Source organism: Amblyomma maculatum, chromosome 1, assembly GCF_055883805.1.
Source record: "Amblyomma maculatum isolate TAMU_Amacu chromosome 1, ASM5588380v1, whole genome shotgun sequence".
Lineage (NCBI taxonomy): Eukaryota > Metazoa > Arthropoda > Arachnida > Ixodida > Ixodidae > Amblyomma > Amblyomma maculatum.
The window spans coordinates 19,440,128-19,467,400 of record NC_139344.1 but is presented as its reverse complement, the minus strand read 5'-3'; the positions used below and the strand labels follow the sequence as shown (position 1 = coordinate 19,467,400).

Sequence of the window (27,273 nt, the reverse complement as noted above, 5' to 3'; positions counted from 1 at the left end):
ACGGAGACCAGAAGACGTTCCAGACAATGAATCCAAATTCAAAGACTTTGCCCAAAACCCAGAAGCCAAGATTCTGGCTCAGACTCAAACGTACATTGAAACCGCCATGGCTAGGCTTACAGAAACAATTATCAGACAAGTAACCACCGCCATTATGCAACAGATTCCAAAAATGATTGCTGGAATGTCTTCGAACACCCCAGCTGACAACCCTTCACCAACTTCCATCCTTCGCCCTCCTACCCTCCAGCATGACCCTGTCGACAGGAGGCAGTAACCCCCGACTACGCATTCTGCAATAGAACTGCAGGGGGTTTCGCCGCAAACGAGACCCCCTGCAGCAACTACTCTCTGCTTCCTCCACACATCCCGATATATTAGCGTTCCAGGAGGCTGGAACAAATGTATCACTGCCAGGATACGCTCTGGTACCCTCTGACATCACTCCCAACCCTAGGGTTACCACGTATGTTCAACACTTAATTCCATACACTTGTCACGAAATACACTCCCCGGTGGCTCACACATATTTAGAATTAATCCCGTCTGCTCAGAAATCCTATCCCCTATTCATCCTTAACTGTTACCTCCTTCCGAGACAGCCGGTCGCCGAATTAATTGCTCTCATTAAAGCTGCATCCACAGTGGCAAAAAAGGACCCCCTCATTATTATAGGCGACTTTAACTGCGCACATGTAGACTGGGGCTACATGCGCACCAACAAGAGAGGAGCGGAATTACACAACACCCTACAGATGCAGGGCCTCTCTATATATAATGATCTCAGCACACCCACAAGAATCGGCAATAGTGTCACCACCGATACTAGCCCTGACCTTACATTCGGCCGAAACCTTCCAACACTGGTATGGAGCAACTCGAATGAGACCCTGGGCAGTGACCATTATATAATAACTATAGAGCTTGACCTTGCCAAAAAAGCTAAAATCTACCGTGTCCGGCAAACTAGCTGGGATAATCTGCGTAAACACAGAGAGGCCAGAACATTAAAGACCCCCTTTAACCTCCACACATGGATGACACAGCTCAAGGAGGATGTCCAGGCTTTCACGCAAACTTTAGACACCACCCCCCGAGACTCCCATTGCAGATAGTAGGTTAATGCACCTTCTCGAAGCACAGAAGAGTATACTTGCGCGCTGGAAAAAACATAAGCATAATCGAACGCTTACACTTAAACTGGCGCAAATTCAAAAGCAAGTAGAGGAGCACAGCGCCGCCCTCAGTAAACATAACTGGCACCAAATATGTGATGGGTTGCGAGGTAATCTCTCCTCCTCCAGGGCCTGGCATCTTCTTCGACACATGATAGACCCCGCACAAAATAAAAAGGAAACTCGGCTTACCCTCAAAAGGCTTATCCATAAACATCGATGTAGTCAGCAATCGCTCTTAGCCCAACTGCAATCAAATTATACTACTGTGGGCCAAGCAATATCCTATCCAGACTACATAGGCCCTGATCAACCCTCCCTAGATGCCGCCATTATGGAGATCGAAGTTAGATCAGCCCACCTTAAGCTACGCAACTCAACCCCTGGAGAGGACAAAATCACCAATGTCATGCTCAGAAACCTAGATGACCGTTCTATTTCCCTGCTCACTGAATACTTTAACGAGTGCTGGGAAGCGGGGCAGCTGCCGGATGAATGGAAGCACGGTAAAATAATATTCATTCCTAAACCAAACAAGCCCATAAATGCCCAAAATCTCCGTCCCATCTCCCTGACATCATGTCTGGGCAAACTCTTTGAGCATGTCATCCTCACCCGTCTTACGCAACACATGGAATCCCATGGACTGCATCCCCATATCATGCTAGGTTTTCGAGCTCATTTATCGGCGCAGGACGCCCTACTACAGATTTGAAATGCTATCCTCAATGATATCCCACACCACACCAGAGCAATACTGGCAGTAGACCTCACCAAAGCATTTGATAAGGTCACGCACAGTGCTATCCTGCAAGGCATTCAAGAGCTGCAGCTAGGGCCTAAGGCCTATAACTATATCAGGGCCTTCCTGAACGGACGCACCGCCTCCCTGCATATAGATGATATACAGACCCCCTCTTTTACACTTGGTAACATTGGCACCCCGCAAGGCGCAGTGTTGTCGCCATTCCTTTTTAATATTACCATGATCCCGCTGGCAAAGGCTTTAAGCAGTATCCCACACTTGGGACACACCATTTACGCGGATGATATTACGGTTTGGACCACATACGGCTCGGATGGAGACATAGAATCTACACTTCAAGAAGCGGCCACAGCTATATCTACCCACACGGAAAAAATTGGCCTTGAATGCTCCCCGACAAAGTCAGCACTCTTTCTACTCCGGCCGCGGCGTGTTCCTACCGCCCCCATAACAATTTATCTGCACGATACTCCTATACCACAAACCCCCAACCTCCGCATTCTTGGTCTGAACTTACAGGACACGGGGAAAAACGACCTTACCCTGAAGGCACTAAAACAGTCTACTTACTCCGTCATCCATCTTTTGAGAAGGGTTTCACACTCACGAGTCGGCCTAGATGAAGCTGACAATTTAAAGGTACTACATGCCTTTGTGCTCAGTCGCATTCTTTACACCTCTCCTTATCTGAACCTCTCCTGTGCAGACAAAGATAAAATCAACGCCTTAATCCGCATGGCTACCAAAGCAGCGCTCAACCTACCGAAGACCACTAGCACGGACAGGCTCTTAAAACTAGGAATGCATAACAATATACAAGAACTTATAGAGGCACATCGGTACACACAGTACCTTCGGTTGGCTGGCACGCAAACAGGACTACATATACTGGATACTCTCGGCATTCGCATACCCGCACATGCTGAAGAGTTAAACCCTCTCCCTCAGGCCGTGCATTCAGCGCTTATCCTCAAACCTCTTCCTAAGAACGTCCACCCAGAACACCATCAATCCCGCCGCGTCGCGCGAGCCAAAGCTCTCCATAAACACTATGGGACTGCAGAGGATGTCCGCTGGGTGGACGCCGCATGTGGTTCAGACCGTTCGGTAGCTGTGGCCTACAATCCAGCAGCCCCCCCACTCACTCACTTCATAGACCCTCCCTGTAACTCGGAAGAAGCAGAGGAAGTGGCTATAGCCTTAGCAATCGCCCAAACAGATGCGGCTTACATACTTAGCGACTCCAAAACAGCCATACTTAACTTTGCCCGCGGACGCGTCCATCCTCCCACGTGGCAAATATTGAGAATGTGCACCCTGAATTCTGACAGGCGTATTGAGCTTATATGGGTGCCGGCTCACTCTGGCAATCCCGGAAATGAGGCCGCCGATAACATAGCCCGAGGACTTATTAGCCGGGCAAATGGCGACCCATGCCGGGATTTCTCGAGGGAGCGGGCACATACATTTTCTGAGCTCACACAGCAAGCACGCCTTGCCCGTCGACTCTACCCCCCTCCCCACCCCCAGCTGTCTCACTCCCAACAAATACTCTGGAGGCGTCTTCAAACCCGAACGCTTCTCCCCCCTCAACGCCTATCCTACTACCGACCCGTTTCCCCTGAGTGCACTCTCTGTGGAGAGTTGCACGCCACCTTGGACCACATTCTTTTCGGCTGCCCTGCCGATCCTCCCCCGCAGGGACAGCCCGCCATCGGATCATGGGAGGAATGGGAGGCCCTCCTTACGTCGCAGGACCTGGACATACAACTTCGCTGTGTAGACCGGGGTGCCAGTGCCATGGCCCTACGTGACCTGGACACATGCGCGTAATGTGAGGGCCGTGCGGTGGCCCTGGGCCCTTGAAGGGTCCAAACTCGCTCGTTTAATAAAGTGTTTTCCTCCTCCTCCTCCACAGCGCTGTACCACACGAGGAGCTCCTCGCCGGCGCCGACGGCCTTGGGGGTCCTGTAGTAGATATTGCAATGGCGCGTGTAGGCCACCAGATTTTGTTCCCGCGGACAGGCTGCGCAGTTAACGTAGCGCATCCAGTTCGACTTGTCCAGAGGGCGACCGTCCACCAGGAACATTTCGCCGTCCTTGGGAACCTGCAGACAGGCCGGGAAGAAATTCCCCTGGATGGAGTCTCCTCGGCCTTAGCTGAGGGCCACCCTAAAACACTCCCACTTTGAGGGTAAAACAGCTTTTCTGTTAACAGCGCTTGCCCCCTGAAAGCTTTGAACGAAGAAACCGCATATATGAATAGTCAGTTCCGATTTTATTGAGGCGAAAGCATTTCTAGCCTATATGTTGGTGCCGGATGTGTCCCAAAAATGTGTTGCAGAAAGTTGGTTCCCTAGTGACGTAATCACCTAGGGGCGTCATCTTACCTCATGCTTCATGTGACTATGCAGAAGTTGTAACCAGGAAACTTCCTTCGCATTGACACATCCAACAGTCGTACCACCATCACCCCGATTCCCAGCCAAACGCGCCAACTCTCCGCCGGGCTCATGAACATGGTTTTGTAATTCTCCCTCACTGGTATAAGGACGCCGTAGGGTACTGAGGGAAACGACAACAGCGACAGTAAGCAAGGAAAAAAGCAGAAAATGAACAGAAATTTCGGACCTGCTCCTGAGTATAGGTCGACGTCAGTTGTTTGATGACATCACTGAGACACTGTCATGAGCCATGTGAAGTCATAAGAAGATGGCATCATAGGGTATGCGCCGTCACTACCTATGACGTCAGTGGTTTGGTGACGTCACACTTGCAGCCAATCAGAAGTCTGCGTTAAACAGTACCCTGAATACCGCAAGGTACTGAAGTAATTGACTCGAAAATATTACACACCGCCGAGTGGAAGCATTGGAGGTCGAAGATTGGCGATCGGAGTTCAATGGTGTGGGTGCACAGATGCAGAAAGTCATCAGTTACGAGTCAACAACGTACGCCGTGGCAGTGTTAATGCTTTCGCATTTTGGCAGTGCAGCCTTTGCAGTACGTGACCTCCAAGTCTTTTGTAGTGTTTCATGACTTGGTACATCTTTGGTCACACGCAGGCCAAAAAAAAAGAGTGAAACTAAAATTTCAAAATGCAACCCCGAGTACCTCGTGTCCTTAGTTGATGGTTGAGCCCGTTTTTTTGTGTCTTTAGTATGCGCTTCAATGATCTGGTGTTGGATTTGCCTGGGCCTGGACTTGGCAAAGGCCTTCGATAACGTCAAACACAAAGCAATAGTTGAAAACCTACAAGATCTCGGCTTAGGTGAAAAAACTTGCAACTAAGTAAGGGACTTTCTCTCGAAACGAGAAGCAACCATCCAAATGGGAGAACAAAAGTCGGACAAATTAACGCTGGTCATCAGAGGAACGCCCCAGGGCTCGGTCCTCTCCCCCTTGCTCTTCAATATTGCACTCATCAAGCTTCCATCAAAGCTAAAACCAAATTGAGGGTCTAAACCACAGCCTCTATGCAGACATCACACTCTGGAGAACGGGAGGCAGTGATGGACAAATTGAAGACATCGTTCAGGTAGTTGTGAAAACTGTTGAAGAATACGTAACCCCCAGAGGCCTGAAATGCTCTCCCAAAAAATCCGAGATGCTCGTGTACCAGCCACACGCAGCAGATTAGACAAAGAAAAACCTAGAATCGAACTAAAGGCAGACGGAGTTCCCATCCCCAGAGTGGACAAGATTAGGATCCTAGGTATGTGGCTGCAGGAAAATGGTCGTCAAGGAGAAGCTATAAAGAAACTCGAAGGCTGCGCTCAACAAACGATACGTCTAATTAGACGCATTGAAAATCGAAAGTCGGGTGTGAGAGAAGCAAACCTCCTACGACTTGAACATGCGTTTGTCATCAGCAAGATAGCCTACGTAATCCCGTACATACACCTTACCAATTGCGAGAAGGCTAAGATTGAAGCAATCATCAGGAAGAGCATAAAAACAGCCCCTGGTCTCTCCATCAGTACGTATACGCACCGGCTAATGAAGCTGGGGGTGCACAATACGCTGGCAGAGGTGATAGAGTCCAACCAAATCTCCCAGTACAAAGGTCTGGCAAACACCGGGACAGGAAGAAGCATACTGCTAAAACTAGGCATTCGATACGAAAGCCAAGGAGACGAGAAGGCGGATGTCTTGATGAAAGCCAGGAAGCGACTACAAATCCCCCCGCTGCCACGAAACATGCATCCAGGGCATCACCAGGAAAGAAGGCGGAAAAGGGCGGAAACGTTGCAAAGATATATCAAGGAAGACAGGACGTGGCCTATGTTGAAGCCGCCGAGTATGAGGACTGGCATGTTATGTTGCGGTAGTGTCAGATGAACAAAATCCAAGAATAAGCGGCTCGGTTAGAATGAGCTTTCCTCGCACAAGAGGGGGCGATTGCCCTTGCAATAGCAGGGACAATGGCTGCTACAATTAAAACTGATTCTAAAACAGCAATATGAAATTTTCTCTAGGGAAAGGTCTCTAAGACACTAAATAAGATCCAAGAAAGCATTTGGAGGCGCTTACAAACAAGGACTTTTCCGAATCCAGCTTTTCTAAGTCAGTGGTACCCGGAACAATTCTCAGATAGGTTCAAACTATGTCAGGATAAGGTGGATCTGGTACATATGATATGGACGCGTCCAGAAATAAAAATTATAAATCAATAGACAAAAACGGAATACCTTTGGGAGTCTATACAGTAGAGCTCACACCCTGACACTCAGTTAGGTGTACTCCAACTGGCCGAACACGCCGCCCGGGTCCAAAGGCTCCAGGCCGTCGTGTAGGCGGATAGGTTGACGCCTATCCTGTATCTGTTGGAGATTAAAGTTCTACCACCACCACCCATTTTCTTGTGACGTTTGTCAGCTCACAGCCAGAGAGTGAAGGGGACGGGCATACAAATGGTGGCTGATATTTTGCCGCGCCCTTGTTATTAAGGCGAACGCCTTTGTAGGCTCATGGAACGAAATCTCGTGCGTGAAAGTTGTGCGCGAGATTTGTTATATTGTGCGAGGTGTGTTTTCCTTGTCTAGCGTTCCTGCCATCTGCAATCCCACATTTGAACGCGCGCCAAGGAACGCCACGCGACAGGAGCGATGGTGTACCGTCCAGACTCGCACTTGCCGGAGAAAATGCGACAGATACTGCGCCTTTATTTTCCTGTAAAACAAATATAATTATATGTAGCACTGCAACGAACGCCGATAAGAGTTCAACGTTGAGAGGCATATAATAGGAGAGAAAGGGTAGGCTTTTGCCATTCTCCTCTTAAGAGATAAACCAATTATTGTTATATGTAGCACTGCAATTAACGCCGATTAGAGTCAAACGATGAGAAGCAAATGATAGAAGAGAAAGGGTGGCTTTCGCCATCGTCCTCTTAGGAGACATCTAAGAGACCCTGTAATTTTTTTCAGCTATAATTTAATCCTTAATGCAGTTGAAACGTGGGCGCATTTCACGCAGTACCAGCAAAATGTATTGTACTGCTTCGCCCTGAGGGGAAGAAAACTATACCCTAGAGGCAGTTATTTGTTTGAAAGCTAAAGTGGCAGTCGTGTATTTCTTGAGGGATGAGCTCCTGACAGCCACATTCCTGTCATCGATGACAAAGAAACTGGCCGGGTATGTGAGCTTCTAATTGTAAAGGCGAAACAATTGCGAAGAATTATGTACGCCAAGAAAAACAATGAAGGTTGTTGAAGGAATTATCAAAAGGAAGGAATATATGCCAGAGAGAATGTTTGACGAATGCGCTTCATCAATTTTATAATCGTAACATTATACAGAGTAGAAGTCGGTAGCGCTGCCATTAGCTGCAAACGGTGAAGCTGGGGTCAAACGTGCTGCAAACAACGCCATTGTGTGGAATCATGGCAAATCAATGTTTGGCAGCCAAATATCCCGTTAGGACAAAACATTTTGGCCCACTGATCTGAGCCCCAATGAATCGTTGCGCTAAACGGAAATATGTCTGATGACGCAGCTTAGATCGGCGGAAATATGTCTGATGACGCAGCAACCTTTCATCATGGGATGCTAGTCTGTCTATACGGGAAATTACAGAATGCCGGACCATTGAGAAGAGACACTAAAAAGACCCTTTACTTCGCATCTGAAGGCAATTTCAGTTCATTTTAGTCGCCTAAGACCCAAGTGGTCATTAAAATAGGGAAGAAGGGTGCATTATTAAAGCATCGCCAAAGCATTATATAGTATCATCACATGTTAACAATACAAGCAAAATAAGAGCTAGCAAGCCATGATGTACAAAATTAACATAAACTATAGTGCGTATAAATGCAAGTTGATGGCAACAAGAGCATGAGTCAGAGAAGAAAAGGAGAAAACGAAACCAGTGGGAATACGAGAAAAAGGCGCAGCTCTCATTTTGTGCAGCAATTTTTACTGAGCAATCAATAGCGCTACCAAAGCTTCTCCAAAATTTTGTGGTTCGTGATGCAACGATTTCTTTATTGAGGCAGTTTCATACGCTAATTGCCAGATGAAGGAATGAAGGCTGTAATAAGATTGTTTGCGCAAAAGTAGGTTTCACTTTGTGATCGCGGTCGCGGCGATGAAAAGTTTGAGTGGCCGGTTTCTTTTTCTAGATTCTGCAATTCGAAGGGTTATGGAAGGAATGCTTGTGGAAAAACATAAGACGATGAATTTTTCTCCTAGTAGCTAAAAGCTCAAGGCCTCATTGGCGCCTAATTAAAGCAATGCTGGAATACGAGGAATAGTTGCGTGCAATTGATTCGATGAGCAAACAGAACTTAAATGGCAAGAGCTAAAGAATCGTAGAAGAAATGCTAGATTAAATTTTTTTTCATAACATTTATTACTCTCAAACAGGCATCAAATGCGAAAAGTATATTCAGGCGCCAAATTATATATCGAAGCGACTGGACAACGATTAGAAGGTCAGGAAATTTTCTTGTAGGGGTGACGTCTTGCGTTACTCTTTTTTTTTTGTTCGAACTGCCCGAGAATGGAACAGTTCGCTGTCAAGCATTGTGCAGCGGTGGCGTAGAGGTAGAACATCCGCCTGGCATGCAAGAGGACCGTGGTTCGAATCCTGGTGCCGCGCAATTCCCCTCCGAATTAAATAAATAAATCCGCGCGTCGATCGAATTGCATAAACAAGTTTGGAGTGCGACCTGATGCCGTGAACACCTCCAGCAACGCACTCCCTCACCAGAACAGGAATTGGCCACCCTCCTCAGTCATCGGGCTGCGAAGCAACTGACCACGGCGGCGGTCAGACCTGTGAAGCAGCGGGGGGTGCTAAGAATCTCTGGCTCCGTTGGACAGGCCGCCATTGGAAATAGAACCCTAGCTAGTGAAGCTAGTTTATCAGTGCTGTTAGAGGAACTAGAGGGTTTGAAATGGGAAGCCATAGGGCTTATTGTGAGGTTAGGAGGCCGAATAAGGCACATACAGTGCTGAAGGACGGACATATGTTGTGTTATCGAGGTTTACCGGAGAAGCGAGAGCTAGGGGCAGGTTTCCTTATCAATAAGTATATAGCTGGTAATATAGATTAATTTTATAGCATTAATCAGAGGGTGGCAGGCCTCGTAATTAAGCCTAATAAGCGGTATAAACGGATAGTTGCACAGGCCTACGCACCTAAAGATGTAGATTTGGCAATGCGGAAGGGAAAGACGCAGTATACTTTACTAATGGGCGACTTCGATGCCAAGGTAGGGAAAAAGCAGGCAGGAGACCAGGCAGTGGGTGACCATGGCATTGGTTCTTAGGGGGGAGTTACTGGTTGAGTTTACAGAGCGCAACAACTTATGAATCCTGAACACCTTCTTCAGCCAACGGAAGAACCGGAAGTGGACATGGAAAAGCCCTAACGGGGAGACCAAAAATGAAATTGACTTCATCCTGTGTTCTAACCCCACCGTTATGCAGGACGTAGAGATAATCGGGAAGGTGCGAAGCAATGACCACAGGATGGTAGGGTCTCGAATTAGTCTAAATCTGAAGAGGAAACGAAACAGATTAGTAAGAAAAAAGTTCATCAACGAATTAATGGTGAGGGAGAGAGCAGAAGAGTTCAGGATCTAGCTGCAGAATAGATATTCAGCTCTAATCGAGGATGACGACGTTAGCCTAGAAGCAATGAATTTCAGAGATATCGTTACTGAGTGCGCTATAGAAGTAGGCGGTAGGTTAGAGAGGATACCGGTAGGCTGTCTAAGGACACGAAAGATTTCATTAAGGAACAGCAAAGTATGAAAGCTTCCAATCCAACAGACAAGATAGAACTGGCAGAGATATCAAAGCTTATCAGTAAGAGCAAAGTGGCCGATATAAGGAAGGACAACATGGAGAAAATTCAGCATGCTGTAAAGGACGGGGGAAGCCTTAAAGCGATTAAGAAGAAATTGGCCATAGGCAAAAATCAGATGTACGCGCTAAGGTAAAAGACGGGCAATGTAATCACGAATATATATGGACAAGATAGTCAAAGTAGCCGAGGAGTTCTATACTGATCTCTACAGTAGCCAAAGAAGTCAGGACAATAATGACATCAGCGGTAGCGAAATGCAGTCAGACATTCCGCCAGTGAGGAAGGATGAAGTTAAGAAAGCATTAGAAACTATGAAAACGGGGAAAGCAACTGGAGAGGATCAGGTAACTATAGATTTGTTGGAGGGTGGGGGGATATCGTGCTAGAAAAACCAACCACCCTGTATACGCAGTGCCCAGTGTCATCGACGGTACCGGAACCATGGAAGAACGCAAACATTATCTTAATTCTTAAGAAAGGGGACGCTAAACTTGAAAAATTACAGACCAATCAGCTTGTAGCTTGTCTGTTACGTATAAGGTATTTACCAAGGTAATCGCTAATAGAGGTAGGACAACTTTAGACTGCAACCAAGCAAAAGATCAAGCAGATTTTCGGAATCCCCCCCCCCCCCCCCCCAACAGAGCGGGGGGATTCTTCGGCTATGAGCGCCCAAAATCGGCGCCGGTGAGTCGACCTTGCACCTGATACCGGCCGGCAGAAGGGAACAATTCGTCACCTGGCGGCAATTACAGTGCGGGGTCCCGCCAACAAGTCGACGACCGGACAAATGAGAGGAAGAGAACAATTTCCAGTCCCTTCAAGTGTCGAGCAACGCTACTGAGAGCGGGCGTGCATTCTTCCCTTTCTTCCCATGGTGGGTCACGGGGACAGCTTTCGGCTAATGATGATGATGATGATGATGATTTGTGGCTGCACCCTTTGTATCGGGTGGACTCAGTAATGTGCCCTAGCCGGGTGAAATAGAGAAACTAAAAATGTAAGAGAAATGCAAGAAAAGGTAAGAGAAATGAGAGGATAGGGTAGAGCTGCTGTGAACACTATCAGCGTCTAACTATTGTCCACCACATACGAAGCCGGGCTTTCGTCATGTGGATTCTAGCTGCACTTTTGATTCTAGCTGCACTCGGAATAGGCAAGCTAGGGCCCAGTCTTGTGAGCGGCTTCTTCATAAACAACAGTGTGATACTGAGGTTTGATTTTATTTTCAATTGAATATTTAATCCACGGAGCTTCGTCCTCTACGATGTGCACCAACATGAGACTCTCACTGGCCTCAATTACATGCCAGGACTGTGACTTATGGCTTCTGACTTCGCTGTCAAGGTCCCTTAAGGTGGTAATTTTGTCCGCTTCCTCGGCATTGCGAAATGTCCGAATTGACTCAGAAATTGCTCTTTGCATTGAAGCAGCTTCCAAACGTGTTCGCTTCGCTGCTGGCTCCTCTCTTAAAGCCTTTGTGCTTGATAGGTAACTAGGGCAGCCTGGAAATAATGATGGAATTGCACCTGGCCGAAGGCGCAGATGCGACAACTCTGCTGTCGTCACTCGACCTGTAGCATCGTCGACATATGGCGCCTCTCGCATAATGTCGTCGTCTGTAAAGTGATGCTCAGAGACCTAAAAAAGAAATATTTGTCTAATATAACAGCTTGCTACAAATAAGAACCCGTGATAAAATATTAAATACACATTTAAAAGGTACTCAAAACGTTTGCACTTTTGGCGGCGCTACAATTACAAGCCACAAAAGAGAACGAATGAAAAATATTGTTACGGGGCGGCAAGCCGATGAAGAAAGGAGACAGAACATGGCCGATGGCGATGGTAGATGACGTTTAATGAATGATGGCGGACCTATCGCGAGCGTGCCTGGCCACGCCATTGCCCGCTTCTTCTTCTTCGCCCGTAACACTACCCGGGGCCACCAAGTGATCGTCCCGATCGGTGGCCGAAGAAGTCAGAGTTGATCAGGTTTATGATATGACGGTGATCTTGTGCGGACCGGTGAAGAAAGAAGAGAAAGAAGGTAACGGCTTGCCGCCATGATGATCAATGAAGCCTGGCCCAGGAAGCTTTCGTTGAACAGGTCGCCAGGATTTGATGGCTGGGTCCTAGGCACGCATCAAACGGCACAGGCTGGGGCGATGTTTTCACGTGTAGTGTTGTATCGGGTTCGTCTGGTCGGCGTCTCGGGTCGGTCGGATCCTTCGGTCAGGTCTTTCATGCGCTGCGTCTTGTGGTGTGTCCTTGCGCGTGTTCGTGACGTCTCGGGTCGGTGGGATCTTAAATTTGGGCTACTTGTGTTTCTTCGTGTCTTTTGGTCAGGGCGGCTGACTGAGCGGGGGTGGAGAACGGCGATGTGGCGTCGGCCGAGTCTGGCAGGCTGGGGAACAGCCAGGTGATGCGTCGTCCCAAGAACCCGCTGCCGACGGCTCAAGATGACACAGGGCGCTGAAGCTCCGGGCCAGGATGCCGAGTGATGATATACCCCGCGCCTCCAACCAAATGTTACGGGGCGGCAAGCCGATGAAGAAAGGAGACAGAACATGACCGATGGCGATGGTAGATGACGTTTAATGAATGATGGCGGACCTAGCGCGAGCGCGCCTGCCCACGCCATTGCCCGCTTCTTCTTCGCTCGTAACAATATTATTCATCTCTCACCCTGGAATGCTCAGAAGGGACGAAGTTTTTCCGTGGAATGGCACGTATTCATGATTGCTGCAGCACTTTATCTTGCGGGAACACATGAACCTTTGGTCCCGCTTTATAGTTACCTCATTTTCTGCGTTATGTCGAAGCGTCATCGCTGCACTCGTGCACAAAAATAGACGGCAGCAGATAAACCATGATCACACCATCGGACACGAAAGGCGACTGACCGCTCCTGCCGGACCCACGTGCAGTGGCTTTCCGGATTAGGAATGCTAGGAAGGCATGCTTGGGGCAGACAGACCGGTTTCTCGAGCCCCGTCGCGATTTTCACGGCAGATGAGCAGAGCCGCGTCGAGACACCGGTCTCATCCTTGTGACGTTGCTGTGACGCCAGCTCTCAGCGCAGAGGCTAGGTGGTGTTGGCGTGTGAGAGTGCGGGAGAGGGAGGTGACAGAGACACTCCCTCATAATCTGGCCTGCCTTTCATCTGGGGAACATAGGGAAACAGCCCTATAATACCTGGCGACAAGTGTGTGCCGGGGGTTGTAAAAAGGATACTGTTCCACTAGTCAGGCTCCCAATAACCAACGCTACCATGTAAATACTGTATATAAAGTTTCCCATCTCGCTTCAAAGTTCGCTTCCAGCCTTCTCGTCCTTATTCCTGCTCCAACAACCAACCGGGCCTACAACACGCAATTTGGGTCACGACATCACGAAAAAGCATTTGACTCAGTAGAAACCTCGGCGGTCATGCAGACATTGCGAAATCAGGGTGTAGACAAGCCGTATGTGAAAGTACTGAAGATATACATGGGGGCTGCACAGCAGCCATAGTTTTGCATAAAGAAAGTAACAAAATTGCTATAAAGAAAAGGGTTAAGAGATACGATCTCCCCAGTGCTATTCACAGCTTTTTAGAAGTATTCAGAGACTTGGAATGGGAGCAGTTAGGGATAAGGGTAGATGGAGAATACCTCAGTAATCTGCGATTTGCTGATGACATTGCCTTGCTAAGCAACTCGGGGGATGAACTGCAAATAATGATTGATGACCTAGACAGTAAAAGTAGAAAGGTAGGCTTGAAAATCGATATGCAGAAGACTAAGGTAATGTTCAACAGCCTCGGGAAGGAACAGCAGTTTACATTAGGTAGCGAAACACTGGAAGTAGTAAGCGAATATGTCTACTTAGGACAGGTAGTAACCGCAGATCCCGACCATGAAAGCAAAATAACAAGGAGAATAAGATTGGGGTGGAGCACATTTGGCAAGCACTCCAAGATTATGACTAGCAGCTTACCGGTATCGTTCAAGAGGAAAGTATGCAACAGTTGCATCTTACCTGAACTCACCTATGGAGCTGAAACGTGGAGGCTAACAAACACGGTTCTACTTAAGTTGAGGACAACGCAGAGAGCTATGGAAAGAAAAATGTAGGGATAACGTTGAGAGATAGGAAACGTGCAGAGTTGGTCAGAGAAATAACTCGTCACTGACATTCTAGTGGAAATCAAGAAGAAGAAATGGGCATGGGCAGGACATGTAGTACGAAGAAAGGATAACCGATGGTCGCTTAGGGCAACAAACTTGATTCCCAGGAAAGAAAAGCGTAGCATGGGGCAGCAGAAAGTTAGGTGGGCGAATGAGGTTAAGAAGTTCGCAGGGGTCAAGTGGATGCAGCTAGCACAGGACCGGGTTAACTGGAGGAATATGGGAGAGGCCTTCACCCTGCAGTGGGTATAGTCAGGCTGATGATGATGATTGGGTGATTGACTAATTGATTGATTGGTTGATTGATTGTTTGATTGATTTGAATTTTTATTCAAGAAAATTCTAGGAGCCTTGGGTGGTCCGCATAGTCAGGCAGCCCAGTGACCTGCGCCTTAGCGGGGGCCCCGCGAGCCGTACCTCGTTTTTGGTAAGAGTCATTACTATGCAGAATGGTTTGCCACTGCTCCAGATGGGGATTGGGAAGTTTCTCGACAGCGGGATTGAATTGGCATGCCCACATCATCTAAGAGGCTGTAGCGATTTCTCCACACTATGGGAACTCTGGTTTGTAGAGTGAGGGGTGCCATTGATGGAGTTTAACTGCTATTACAAGAGTGTCTAAAGGAATGGAGTCTGTATATACCATTAGAAGTCGAAAAATGTGTCGTAGGCAATAAAACTTTCAATTGTATGAAGGAAAGCGACATCACTAAAACGAAATTTGCAGGCCGCCCCTTGTGACCGTCAGCAGAGAAACATCTAATCACAAGTTCGGTGACCCGAAGTGTAGCTGTATGCAGGTGGACGTAAAGCTGTAAAAAACTCAACCATGTAATGGCACAAAACGTCTTCTAACGCCATGGCATTCTTTTGATTTTTACTTTTGCTGGTACGCATCTAACTGGTGTAATAACGAACAGAGAACGCATATGCCATAACCATTGAATTGGTGGTTAAAAAAGTGTCTGCAATTGCAGGCGATAGAAAATAAAGCGTTAGAAACGTGCCAAAAAGACGAAAACTGCATCCGCAACGAGCGTAGCACTTTTCTGGTGTTCTGAGTTTTTGTCTGTAGTATTTTTCTTAAGTAATTTGACAAAATTCTATTTTTTCTCCACAAAACGGCATTAAAATTACCAATGTGGATTCATTGTCAAATACCGTTAAAGTCTGCTGTGCCAAAAGATATTTTCCGTCGTTTTTTCTACTAGGTTATGTCCGACGCACCTCCCAGGTGTAGGCGTTTCCGCCCCCGTTGTCCTTCATCTTGACGCCCTCATAGGGGCCGAAGTAGATTCTCTTGGGAAATGGTTTGAGGGTGAAGACACCGTACTGGGCCCCCTTGATCGCGGAGCGGCGGATGAGAAGACCTTCGGGGAGCGTCTAGTTTGCGCGCAGCGGGTCCCCAGCATCAACCTGCGAGCGACCGTAACAGGCTCAGGATGAGTTTTGGGCAGCAGTGGCAATGCACACTGAATACCCGTTGCATATGCTAGAACATAAAATTTTCGTTCGCATGAATACTGAAGTATGTAAGAATGTCAGTTCACAAGCGGGGTGAAAAGCACAGCTTTTATTAACAGCCTCAGTAGCGATAGCAGCTTGAACGAAGTCTTCGGCTGAAAATGAAACAGGCGCTAAATGAACTAAAGAATTGCCGTAGCTCACAGTTCCGACTCAAAGTCGCTTCCTGAAGTTACAGACCACTGTTACGAGGTAGCTTTGGACAGGCGGAAACTAAATGTAGCCTCTAAGAGACAAGGCAAGCAATCTCACCGAACATATAGCTATAGTCAATGTAGCCAGGAGTTCTACAAGTAGTCAAAGTAACCAAGACAATAATGAGAAGGTAGGTAATGTATAGCAGTCAAAGAGAACCGGATGGTGAGAGTCATGTAACTGCAGATCTGCTAATGAAAATGGAGATTGTGATAAAAAAAAAAAAGCAGCCGCCCTGTATGGAATAGCGTGAGCCCTTGACGTCACGGTAAAGCGGTAGCGCTGGTGACGGCATCGTCTTTAGTTGCATTAGTCATGTTAGGGCCATCCGCTTTGAGTGTACCACGCTTGTTTTGAGTGGGAGCCGTGATATTCGAGCAAGCTGAGGTGTGGTCAGCTGAGCCGCGAAGCTATATAGAGAAAAATGCATCAGGTTGCACAATTTTCTGCCGTCGTATATAGGTGGCAGGGATCGGAATCGGTACTGGAGCGGGTCAGCCTCTTCGGCGACGGATTGCTTTCGCGGCAAGCACTGCACTTCTTCATTGAAACTCGAACACTGTTGGCAGATCTGGTTGCTTTTCGGTCTCTCGACGGACAAGTCAAAAAACAACGTCTGCAGCTCGTTCCTGTTCCTTCGTGCTCTCAGCATGGAGACTAAGGGCCACTGACCAGAGTCGGAACATTTTAAGCAAGCCCAGTGCTTTGATCAGGAAGTATCCCAGATAGTTCATTCATTCAGGTTACCCCTAAAGGGCCTCCAAAGGAGGGTATTACATATGGGGGGGGGGGGGGGATACAACTGTAAAAAACACGTCGCAAGTAGCAACAATTACAATAAGAAACATTAAATATGACATCAAAAGAGGAAAGAAAAATAACAGCAAAATATTCTACCCATTTCTGTCACAGCGAAGTAGCTCTTGGAATTTTTTTATGTTAGTTTCTGTAGCGATGTGCGATGGCAAGTTATTCCATTCAATGATAGTGCGAGGTACGAATGAATTGGCATAAGATGATAAATTACACTTTGCGCGTTTAACTTTGAAGGCATGATCAAATCGCGGAAAAATGACATCAGGTGACTGAAACAAATCACTGCGCAGTAGTGGATGGTGATAAAGCTTATGGAAGAGTGTTAACCGAGCGTGTTTACGACGACATGATAGGTCTTCCAGTTCAGCACGTTGTTTTAATGCTCTCACGTTGGTAAAGGTGAGTAGTCTGAAAAAATAAAACGCACAGCACGGTTCTGCAAAGATTCAATATTGGTGATAACATAGGCTTGATCAGGTTCCCAAATAGCCGCGGCATATTCAATTTTAGGGCGTATTAGAGTCATATAAGCAAGTTTTTTTTTAACATGGATAGGAGCGTGTTTGAGAGTACGTTTAAGAAGACCAAGTGAACGGTTAGCAGCAGTTAGGGTGAGGTCGATATGGCGATGCCAAGTTAGATCAAACTGAAGGTGCACGGCAAGGTATTTGTAAGTGTTTGTTAGTTCTACAGCATTGTCATTGAGCATGTAAGTGGTTGAAATGCGAGCTGTACGACGAGTGAAAGATATCTGTTTTGTTTTGGAAACGTTTAAAGTCATTAACCAGGATGAGCACCATGAGCTTACTGCGTTCAGGTCAGATTGTAGGAACTAGCGGTCACTGTCATTAATAATGTTACGGTAAACTACGTCGTCATCTGCGAAAAGACGAACTCTAGATGTTACACAGGCAAGTAAATCATTAATATAGATTAGAAAAAGCAAAGGACCGAGCACGCTTCCTTGGGGTACACCAGATGTCACATAAGTCGAAGAAGAGTTAGAATTATTAACTGAAGTGAACTGAGATGTAGGAGAAAGTCGTTAATTAGGGTGGATGTTAAGCTGCGCTAATTTTAGTAGAAGTCTGTGATGAGGGACTCGATCGAATGCTTTTGAAAAATCTAGAAACACTGCGTCGACCTGAAAGCCCCCGTTAAGTGATGATTGTAAGTCATTAACAAAGCCAGCTAGTTGAGTGTTACATGAAAGACGCTTGCGAAAACCGTGCTGATGTTTGAAAACAACGTTATGGTCTTCGAGGTAGTTAATGACTTGGCTATGAATGATATGCTCTAGAAGTTTGCAAAAGTTGCTGGTTAACGAGATGGGTCGATAGTTAAGTGGAGTGGAACGTTCACCTGATTTGAATATAGGTATTACCTTTGCTACACGCTAGTCATTAGGAATTAGTCTGTTCGATAACGGCTGCGAGAATAAACAGGATAAGATAGCGGAGATGCTTCTGAATGTATTTTTTAGTATCTTATTGTTAAAGCCAAGGTGATCCGAGCTACTTGTAATTTTGAGATTGTTTAATAAAGCTGAAATACCTGCTTTGCTAATAACTGTCAGGCATGCAGATGTCATGAGATGTATTTAAGACAGGAGATGAGCTAATGTCTTCGTTGGTAAAAACTGATATGAAGGTAACGTTAAGAACCTGAGCACAATCAGATTCATTGATTATGACGCCGTTACTGTCGGTAAGCAAAATGTCAGGATGAGAGGTAGGATTTATGATGCGCCAAAATTTACGAGGGTTGTTGGTTAACAGAGAGGACAAATCATGATTGAGAAATTGACGTCGAGTGGATTTTAGTAATGACTGGTATTCTCTGTCGCATTTCTTATACTTTTCCCACGTGCCTAAACTACCTCTTTTTGGGCCTGCCGGTAAAGTCGCTTTTGTTGTTATTCATACCCCGCAGCTTGTGATTAAACCATGGTGTATTGCTGCTGCATCTAATGGACGTAAGAGGCACAAAGTTGTCGATAAGGTTAGTAAGGGTAGTTTTGAATAAATCCCAATTTTGCTCTTCAGTGCGCAATAAATATTGATTTTGAACTGGACAGCGAAATAATCTAATTCAGTGTTAATTCTTTCATAATTAGCTCTGTTGTAACATCTGATTTGTTCAACAGTAGTTTTCTTTTCGTTAAAGGAACCGGTAATGCGTCATGTTATTACGTCGTGATCTGAAATTTTGTCTAAATGAATTATGTCTGAACAAATATCAGGATTATTTCTTAGTAATAAATCAAGAATATTGGCTGTGCTCGATGTGCCACGTGTGGGATTGATGATAAGTTGCGACAGCGAAAAATCAAGACATGATTGAAGAAACATATGAGCTTCGGTTTCACTCGCTGTGACGGATTGTGTGAACCAGTTTATGCTAGGGAAGTTGAAATCTCCAAATATGAGTAGTGTAGAGTTAAGGAAACGAGTACAAATTTCACACAGGATTCGATTAAATTCAGCAGAAAAGCAAACAGTCATATTAGGAGGACGATAGATACACCAATCATTACATCAATTAAAAAGCACTTTAAACAAACCCATACACATTCAAGAAAAGAACTAACCATTACAGGTGCAACCAACAAATCGTCTTTTAATGCCAAGAGTACACCACCTCCTCTACGATTTTGTCTGTCATTTCGAAAGATACTAAAACGTGTTTCAGTGACGAAAATGGTGTTATCAGGAACTATAAGTCAGTGAGCCATGTTTCCGTTAGTGCTAAAACTGATGCGGAGCATGAGTCGATCAGTGAAGATATTTCAAAAATCCTCGATACAACACTTCTGATGTTTGTGTAAAGGAAAGCAATGGTTTTATTGGTATTACATGATGATCTTTGTGAAGAATGGGAAGCTGGTGCTTTATCTGGGATAAAAGAAAAACGTCACTCTTCCATGGATTGGCGAAAAACGCAGACTACGCGGGCAGCCTGAGTGTCCCACACATAGACGTCATTATTGATGTGCAGATTATTAAAAGCGAGACGAATGCGGTCACCTTCCTTTTTTACAAATTTGGCGTACTACCAGAGATTGCGGCGCTTTTGTCGGACGGCCTCAGAGTAATCCCTTACAAAAAAGCTTAATGAATTTCTGATTAAATGTTAATTACATTCCTCATCATGCACATTAACATTTCTATACATTTTCTTGATGCATTTTTGATGAGTTTCACAAGAAAGTTGGCCACCGTGTTTCTGGTTAGTACCTAATGTGTGCATTTCTTGTGTGTTGTTCATGAGTGTTGACCAATGAGCACCTGATGGCTTTCACTTTTGGATAAAAAGTAAAAGCTGAAACGTAGCGAAGCACCTCAACTACATTAAAAAAAGCTAAAAAAAAATTAAAACTAAGCAAAAAAAATAAACTGCACCTCTGTCACGATTCGAACTCGGTACCTCTTACTCCGTAGCTTTCTACGCTAACCACTCGGCCACTCGGGGAAACGGTAATGTCGGTAACGTATTCGCTTCTTATGTCTGGACTGCATTCATAAGATTGGGACATGTTTCGAAGCATGTTTCGAAGTGTACAGGCCATTGCGGCTGCTCTAACAATTACAACTTCTTGACCATTAGAACTTGCATCTAATGTTCTAGATACCTATGCGCACTATTTTGTCCACTGCAGTCATTTTAACATGTCGAGTTTGGCATCGCTGGCAAATTTATCAGCGCTGGCTCTTTGGTGGTTGCTACCTTGGGCGTAATTTTCGCTGAACATGGAGCTGTAGCACGAACCTTTAAGGAAAAAAAGTGCGACCAAGCTTCAATACCGGCAAGCGCAGCAGCGCCAACACTATTTTACTGGTAACTAAACCTTATTTGTATCTAAACATTTCGGGAAGAGATGCGATGACTGAGGGCTCGGCTAATCTATACGCAGAGCAAGAAGGAGCTCGAAAGCTTAAGAAACACGCAAAATATCATACATTATAAAGAAGGCATTGCTTCTCGTGCCCTGGTCGCGCACATGCTCCCAGGACGGTCCAGTTCCGAGTCAACGCACGGCTCGGGTTACGTCCGCGCGTCGTCGTCGGCGCAAGCCGGGGTACCCCTGCTGCTCTCTCCAAAACGGCCTGCTCGCAGGTGCAAGGAGGCATTGGAAATGGAGCGGCCTTGCGCCCGTTTGCTTGGAGGCGGTGTGGCAGTGCGTCGGTTCGCGTACACAACAATATCCTTGCCCGTAACACCCTCAAGCATATTGTCCAACCACAGCACCCATTCGCTTGGCAAGAAGTGATTTGCAATGGCACAAGCACCCAAGACGCAGGGTGTAAGCGTGTTTTGAATGAAACAAATGTCCAAAAAGTTGTTTTTGTTTTTACAGTGCATGCTAAACAGAAATGAAAACATAGTAAAGAATATACATTCGCTTAGTGATGTATAATTTCCCTCATTTGAGAAAGTCAATGTATTTTCACATTAGCTCCTATACAAAAATACTGTTGTGTTTTCCAAGTACAAAACTTCTTGCGTAATCTCAAATGAAAGTCTGTTGCGGATCTCATGTTAAAACACACAAAAATTGTTTCTTAGGCAACATCCTACATATGCTAATCAGAAATGAAAACATAGGGCTCTGAAAGTGTGCAGTTAACAAAGAAATGATATATATTCACATTTCCTCATTTGAGAAAGTCAATGTATTTCCACATTAGATCCTACCCAAAAATACTGTTGCGTTTTCCAAGCACAAAACTTCATGTGTGATCTCAAAGGAAAGTCTGCTGCGGATATGATGTTAAAACACATCTAATCTTTAATCTCCTTTGAGTGGTTGATGACTCATCAAAAACACATTACGTGGGTAACAGAAATTCAATATCCATTTTTGTAAGGGATAGCGAGAGATATCAATGCTTTAATCTGTGTCCTTCAGCTCTGAATCGTTGCTCAGCACCAATTCCACGTCTTTATCATTATAGAGGTTATCAATGATAGGTCGCGTCTTTTGTGTCGAAAAACGACCCAAACGATGTGCTCTCACGATAGAAGTTGGCGCCACACCAAGCTTACTCGAACAAAATTCACCTATGAGTTGCTCCGAAGTAGCCCACGTTTCATCGTCTGTATCTTCGATGCCGTAAAAAAGAACATTTGACCGCCTAGATCGGTTTTCCAAGTCGTCAATTTTGTCTTGCATTCTAGATATTTCTAAGTTAGGTGATAACGAGGACTGTGCGGACGGCGCCAATTCGATTTTGGATTCCAATTCAACCACACGCTTTGTTAGTGCATCCAAGTCATTCTTCAGGCTGATGCGATGTTAAGGACCTTATTCAAAGATTCCAAGATGGTAGTATGGCTAGTTTCCATTCGTTGGACCGCAAGAGCAACGTTGCCCAACTTTTCCTCTTGTGTTTTAGTCATGGGCCCAGGGTTGGGATCAACGTCGCCACCAATCAGTAGGAGGCGCCAAAGGTACAATCAACATACATACATACATACATACATACATACATACATACATACATACATACATACATACATACATACATACATACATACATACATACATACATACATACATACATACATACATACATACATACATACATACATACATACATACATACATACATACATACATACATACATACATACATACATACATACATACATACATACATACATACATACATACATACATACATACATACATACCTCGAGCTACCTTCATTCTCTGCGCTGGATTGTAGATGATTACAACCGGAATGACATCCATTGGTCCGTCCCTCTGACTGATGGCTAAAGAGTGTATTTGTGTCACCGGCTCGCTGCGCGCTTTTCATCTTTCGTTTCTTTGTACTCATACAACCACGCACAAAAAAGGCTTATTTCCTTGTCCTTGTCCATGCAGAGTGGCGGTTCGGTGTGCTGTGCGCTTCATACACTCTCGTAACCGCTGTCTTCACCAATTTTGAACAAGAAGTCCCTTGCGGTCCCCCTGTCCCCGCACCCTGGAAATGCTCGGGTAACAAAAAGCTAGAAAAATATCTGCCAAGGCGGCGCCATGAATGCACGCTTGCTGCTAAGAGGAGGGTGGATTTCGCTGTGGAGGCCACATGACCATACAGGAAAGAGAAACTCATCGGAGACGGAAGAGAAGAGGATCATGACACAGTATACTTCTGATGGCTGTAACTCCTCTATTATAAGTCTTCGTAAATAATGCTTACGACCGCTCGTACTGAAAAACCTATAAGTACGAACCTATAAAGGTTCGTACTGATAGGTTTTTCAGTGCCCCTTCAGCACGTGATATTCCGTATATGCGTGTATTCGTAAGTCGCATGGAGGGAGTCCGCGGTAAGATCCAATTAACCCGCATTTAAGTCCGAACACCTCTTCCTGCACAAAATAAAAACTTGACATCTGCTACCAGTCATCCCCAGCGTGGCACATATCTGACTTGGAAAGTAGCCCGAGGCGTAGTTCTTTTCTTCTCTATTTTCACTTGCGCAAACTTGAACAAATGAATCTTTCAACGTCGATTATGGAAAGTGAATAAACGTCGCAGGGATACCAATGCCATTTCCGAGACTATCGGAGTTTTATCTTTGAGTGTCGTCACGCCGCGTTATTTCCCTGGTAATCGCAATGCTTTGATAAAACAATTAAGTATCCCACTAGAAGTTACTCTGCACTAAGCGGGATGAGCATGAATCTCAGATTTAACATTCTAAAGCGACATATTCCATGGAAGATGGAAAATGAGTAGAATACGATCAAAGAAAATACGGCACACGCACTTAAATAAAATTTTAAATGTAGGAGTTCAAGTATATCTGACTAATTAGAGTGAATGCAGTTTTACTATAGGCTTTCGAGGAAAATGTCTGCAATGTACTTGTGCAGCTCGCTAAAGCCAAGATAGTTTAAAATGAGAGCACCGTCGAGGACCTTCACAAACGCACTATACACGTTTGGAACAAGAAGACGACTCTCTCAATTACCTGTTTCATCAAACAGAATACAACAAGAGGTAGATTAGCAGCGCACACGGCGAAGGTATAGGCACAGAGAAATCACCTTTTACCTTATTCAATGGGATTGTAAAACCTACGCTTACAGTAACCTTTCACATTCTATATTCTCAAGGCACTTGGAAAGAACAGAAAACAAAGATCAGATGCGTCGTCTTATGAAATGTCTTTTTCGCGTTATCCTTTGCCTTGACCGCTTCATCGAGAAATGCGCAGAGCGAATCCAGAGTCAAACCAAACCTCATCAGCCATGCAGGTATTGCAGAACCACTATATCTATGAGCCATAGACGAAAGCGGAATATATCTGCTGACGCTGCACAGCAAACATAATTTTTCATATAGGAACAAATAAAATCCTCACAGGAATGGTGTGTGGCAAGGAGACACAATAGGTCTCGATTTAGCTTCACTTTTTGCCCCAATTCAAAAGTGCTGCACTCTGGCACTAGATTTGAGAAGTGCAGTGAGCGCCACCTGCACTCGCGTCCTCGATTTGGTAATGTGCAGGCCTAAAAGTGCAAACGTTCTCTGCATGTTGGCACTCTCACCGAAGCAAGCGCAAGCGGTGCACGCGCGACAGCAGCAGACGACATGCGCATTTGTTTGAACGGCGTGGAGCGGGAAATATTTCCCGTGTTGGATGGCAGCGGCTGCTACGCACTGGGAGACGGAGGAGGGCTACTGTACGATACCGACGTTGAGTTTTGAAAGCAATGCGCTCTTTGTTGGCCAGCTAAGGATTCTTTTTTTTTCTTTTTTCCTCTGGGAGTCTGTGTGGCAGCCGATGACACGGGCATAAAGCGCTGAAGCGCAGCTGCTGCCCGAAAATGAGAGGGAGACGTGGCCTAGACACAAAGCGCTGTTTTTATTTGAAAAATATAAAGTGCTGGCGCACTCAAGAAGCGGCTTCAGGTGAGTCGTGCGCAGCGATTAGGCGAAGCACAAGAGCTAAATTATGAGCAGGGCTTTTTGCCTGCGAATCAAGTAGCCTTCAGAGATATTTCTCTGATTATTCTTGCGAAATTTTCTTTCGCTTGTTTCTTCGTGCTCACAGCCAGCGGCATGCGGTGTTATCACTGTTTTTGCGACGTGAGACGCCCCCAGATCTATATCAAATCTTCGATGCCGCTCGCAATTACTGCTAGCTTCGACGTTTTTCTAGTTGTAGTTGTCCGTTCTCGAAATTTCCATGTCGACTTAAAATTGAGCCCGGCCAAAAGCAGCAAGGATTCTGCTCTCGACGACCGCCGAGCACGCTTGCTATCGCCGCCACTGAGTGTGCAGTTTCATTGTGGCACCCCAAAAAATAAACAATATGTTGCTCTAACCCATACAGAACGAAGAAAATGTTGTGGATCAGGCTGTCTGAACTGATCAACATTCACTCTGAAGCTGTCTGCAGAATGTCAGCCATGTTCATCTGATTCACTATACACAAAGCATAGTAATCGCAGTCCCGCTGTGAATGGAAGGGTCGCAAACAGTATAGAAGTATAGGAGTGTCGCAAACAACGTCAAAAACGCCGATCGTGGAGCAGACAGCCGACAGACACGTCCGGCGCACCCGTAAACCCGTAGCAGACAACAAGGCTTGCACTTTTGGCACTTCTGCATTCGATTTGGTAGCGCCACACAGGGCGCTGATGTCGAGCTGCATTCGCACTACTGGCACCTGCCACGACACTTTTGTGAACTACGTGCCGTAAGTGCAGCCAAATCGAGGAGACCTGATATCTTCACAGCTATTCATCGCTTTTTTCCAGGCAGTATTCAGAGACTTGGATTCGGGAACATGCAGTTAGGGATGTCAGGACATGAATAGAATATCTGAGTAATCGAGATTCTTTAACGATGTTGCCTTGCGAAGCAACTCAGGGGGCGAATCTCAAAGGAGCCAGGAATAATGACTAAGAAAGGTATTGTCTAACAGTGTATCTAAACAACAATGTTCAGAAAATTGATGTTCAACACCCTTAGAAGGAACAGCAATGTACGGTAAGTAGAACGAGGTGCTGCTGGCAGTATGTGTATACGGCTGCAGAACAGCTAGTGACCGCAGATCCGCAGCGTTTCCAATGGGGCATGTTTGCACTTACCTCCGTATCCTTGACATGGGTCAATGGGCCGTGCACGGGACAGTCTGCAGGGTGGTCGGTCTCGCAATCGTCACAAACTGCAAACGGAGTATCCGCGTCGAGCTTTTGAAAAGTCAGTGAGCGTGCAGACATTTTGCATAAAATTCGAGCTGACTCAATGAAGGAAACAATATCTAGAAGAGGCCAGTGTCCAAGCTTGGACAGGTAATCACACTGCAGACATTCGATCTTCACAGAGCTCCTGTGCAACAGGCATTAAAAGTGCAGAGGAGTCCGGGTGGCCGCTCCGTAGGGAAAGACATACAAATAACAAAGAGCACCGCTTGAGACTGCTTACAACGATATAGTAGACTAGCCGTCCCGCAATGATGATGTCAAAAAACAACAGATATTTGTAACAATGGCATATGCCTTACTGCACTGAAAAACCACCCGCAACAAACATTCAGTTTTTTCTTTTGGCTGCTTCTTGTTAGGTTAAAAAAAAAAAGCTTTAAAACGGACAGCTTTTCTAACGGAGCAATACTGGGTGGGGGATCACAACGTAGTAATGAGACATTTACATCAAGTGCACATTTTCTTCATTGTGTTGGAAATTATAATCCGGTACTTGTAGATAGCTCACACAGGTATTCTTCGTCGGGGTCCTCTTCGCATTCCATGTAGCTGACCTCTTTTCGTTGGCGTCTGGGGTAGCGGGACCCGCTGGAAGACGTCTCAGGCAAAGCTGCATTTGATCACAAAAAAATTGGGGTAAACATAATTTGCGCTGGAGAAGAGCATCGAGCAGCAATATCGGAATTATAGGTTTGTTGCATAATGCACAATTATAGTATCTGGCTGTAGAAGCGAAGCATAGTATCTTGTTTTTGCTTCATTAGCTTATCTTTCCCCCAAAAAACTGTATTTCACCAGTATTTAGGCGGAAACTGAGCTCAGAACTGTGCGCTTGCATCGGTAATAAAGCTGTGCTGAAGTTAAGCCGTTGCAACACTTATCTTTATCACTATACTGCCTATTTAGTTTCAAAGTGTGGGTCTGCAAAGCCATACATCCCAAAGTTCATGCATGGTAAAATTACTTTTGCAACGGCATTAAATTATATTACTAATTACCTTACTGCAAATTGGAGAAATGCAATTATATTACATTACTAATTGCTGCTTCTAAAGTAATGGAATTACATTACAAGTT

General features: G+C 45.6%; 1 pseudogene; it reads right to left on the bottom strand.

The window, feature by feature from the left end:
• The window catches only part of LOC146201910 (histone-lysine N-methyltransferase PRDM9-like), a 76,722-nt pseudogene that overhangs the window by 21,725 nt on the left and 27,724 nt on the right, over positions 1-27,273 (bottom strand).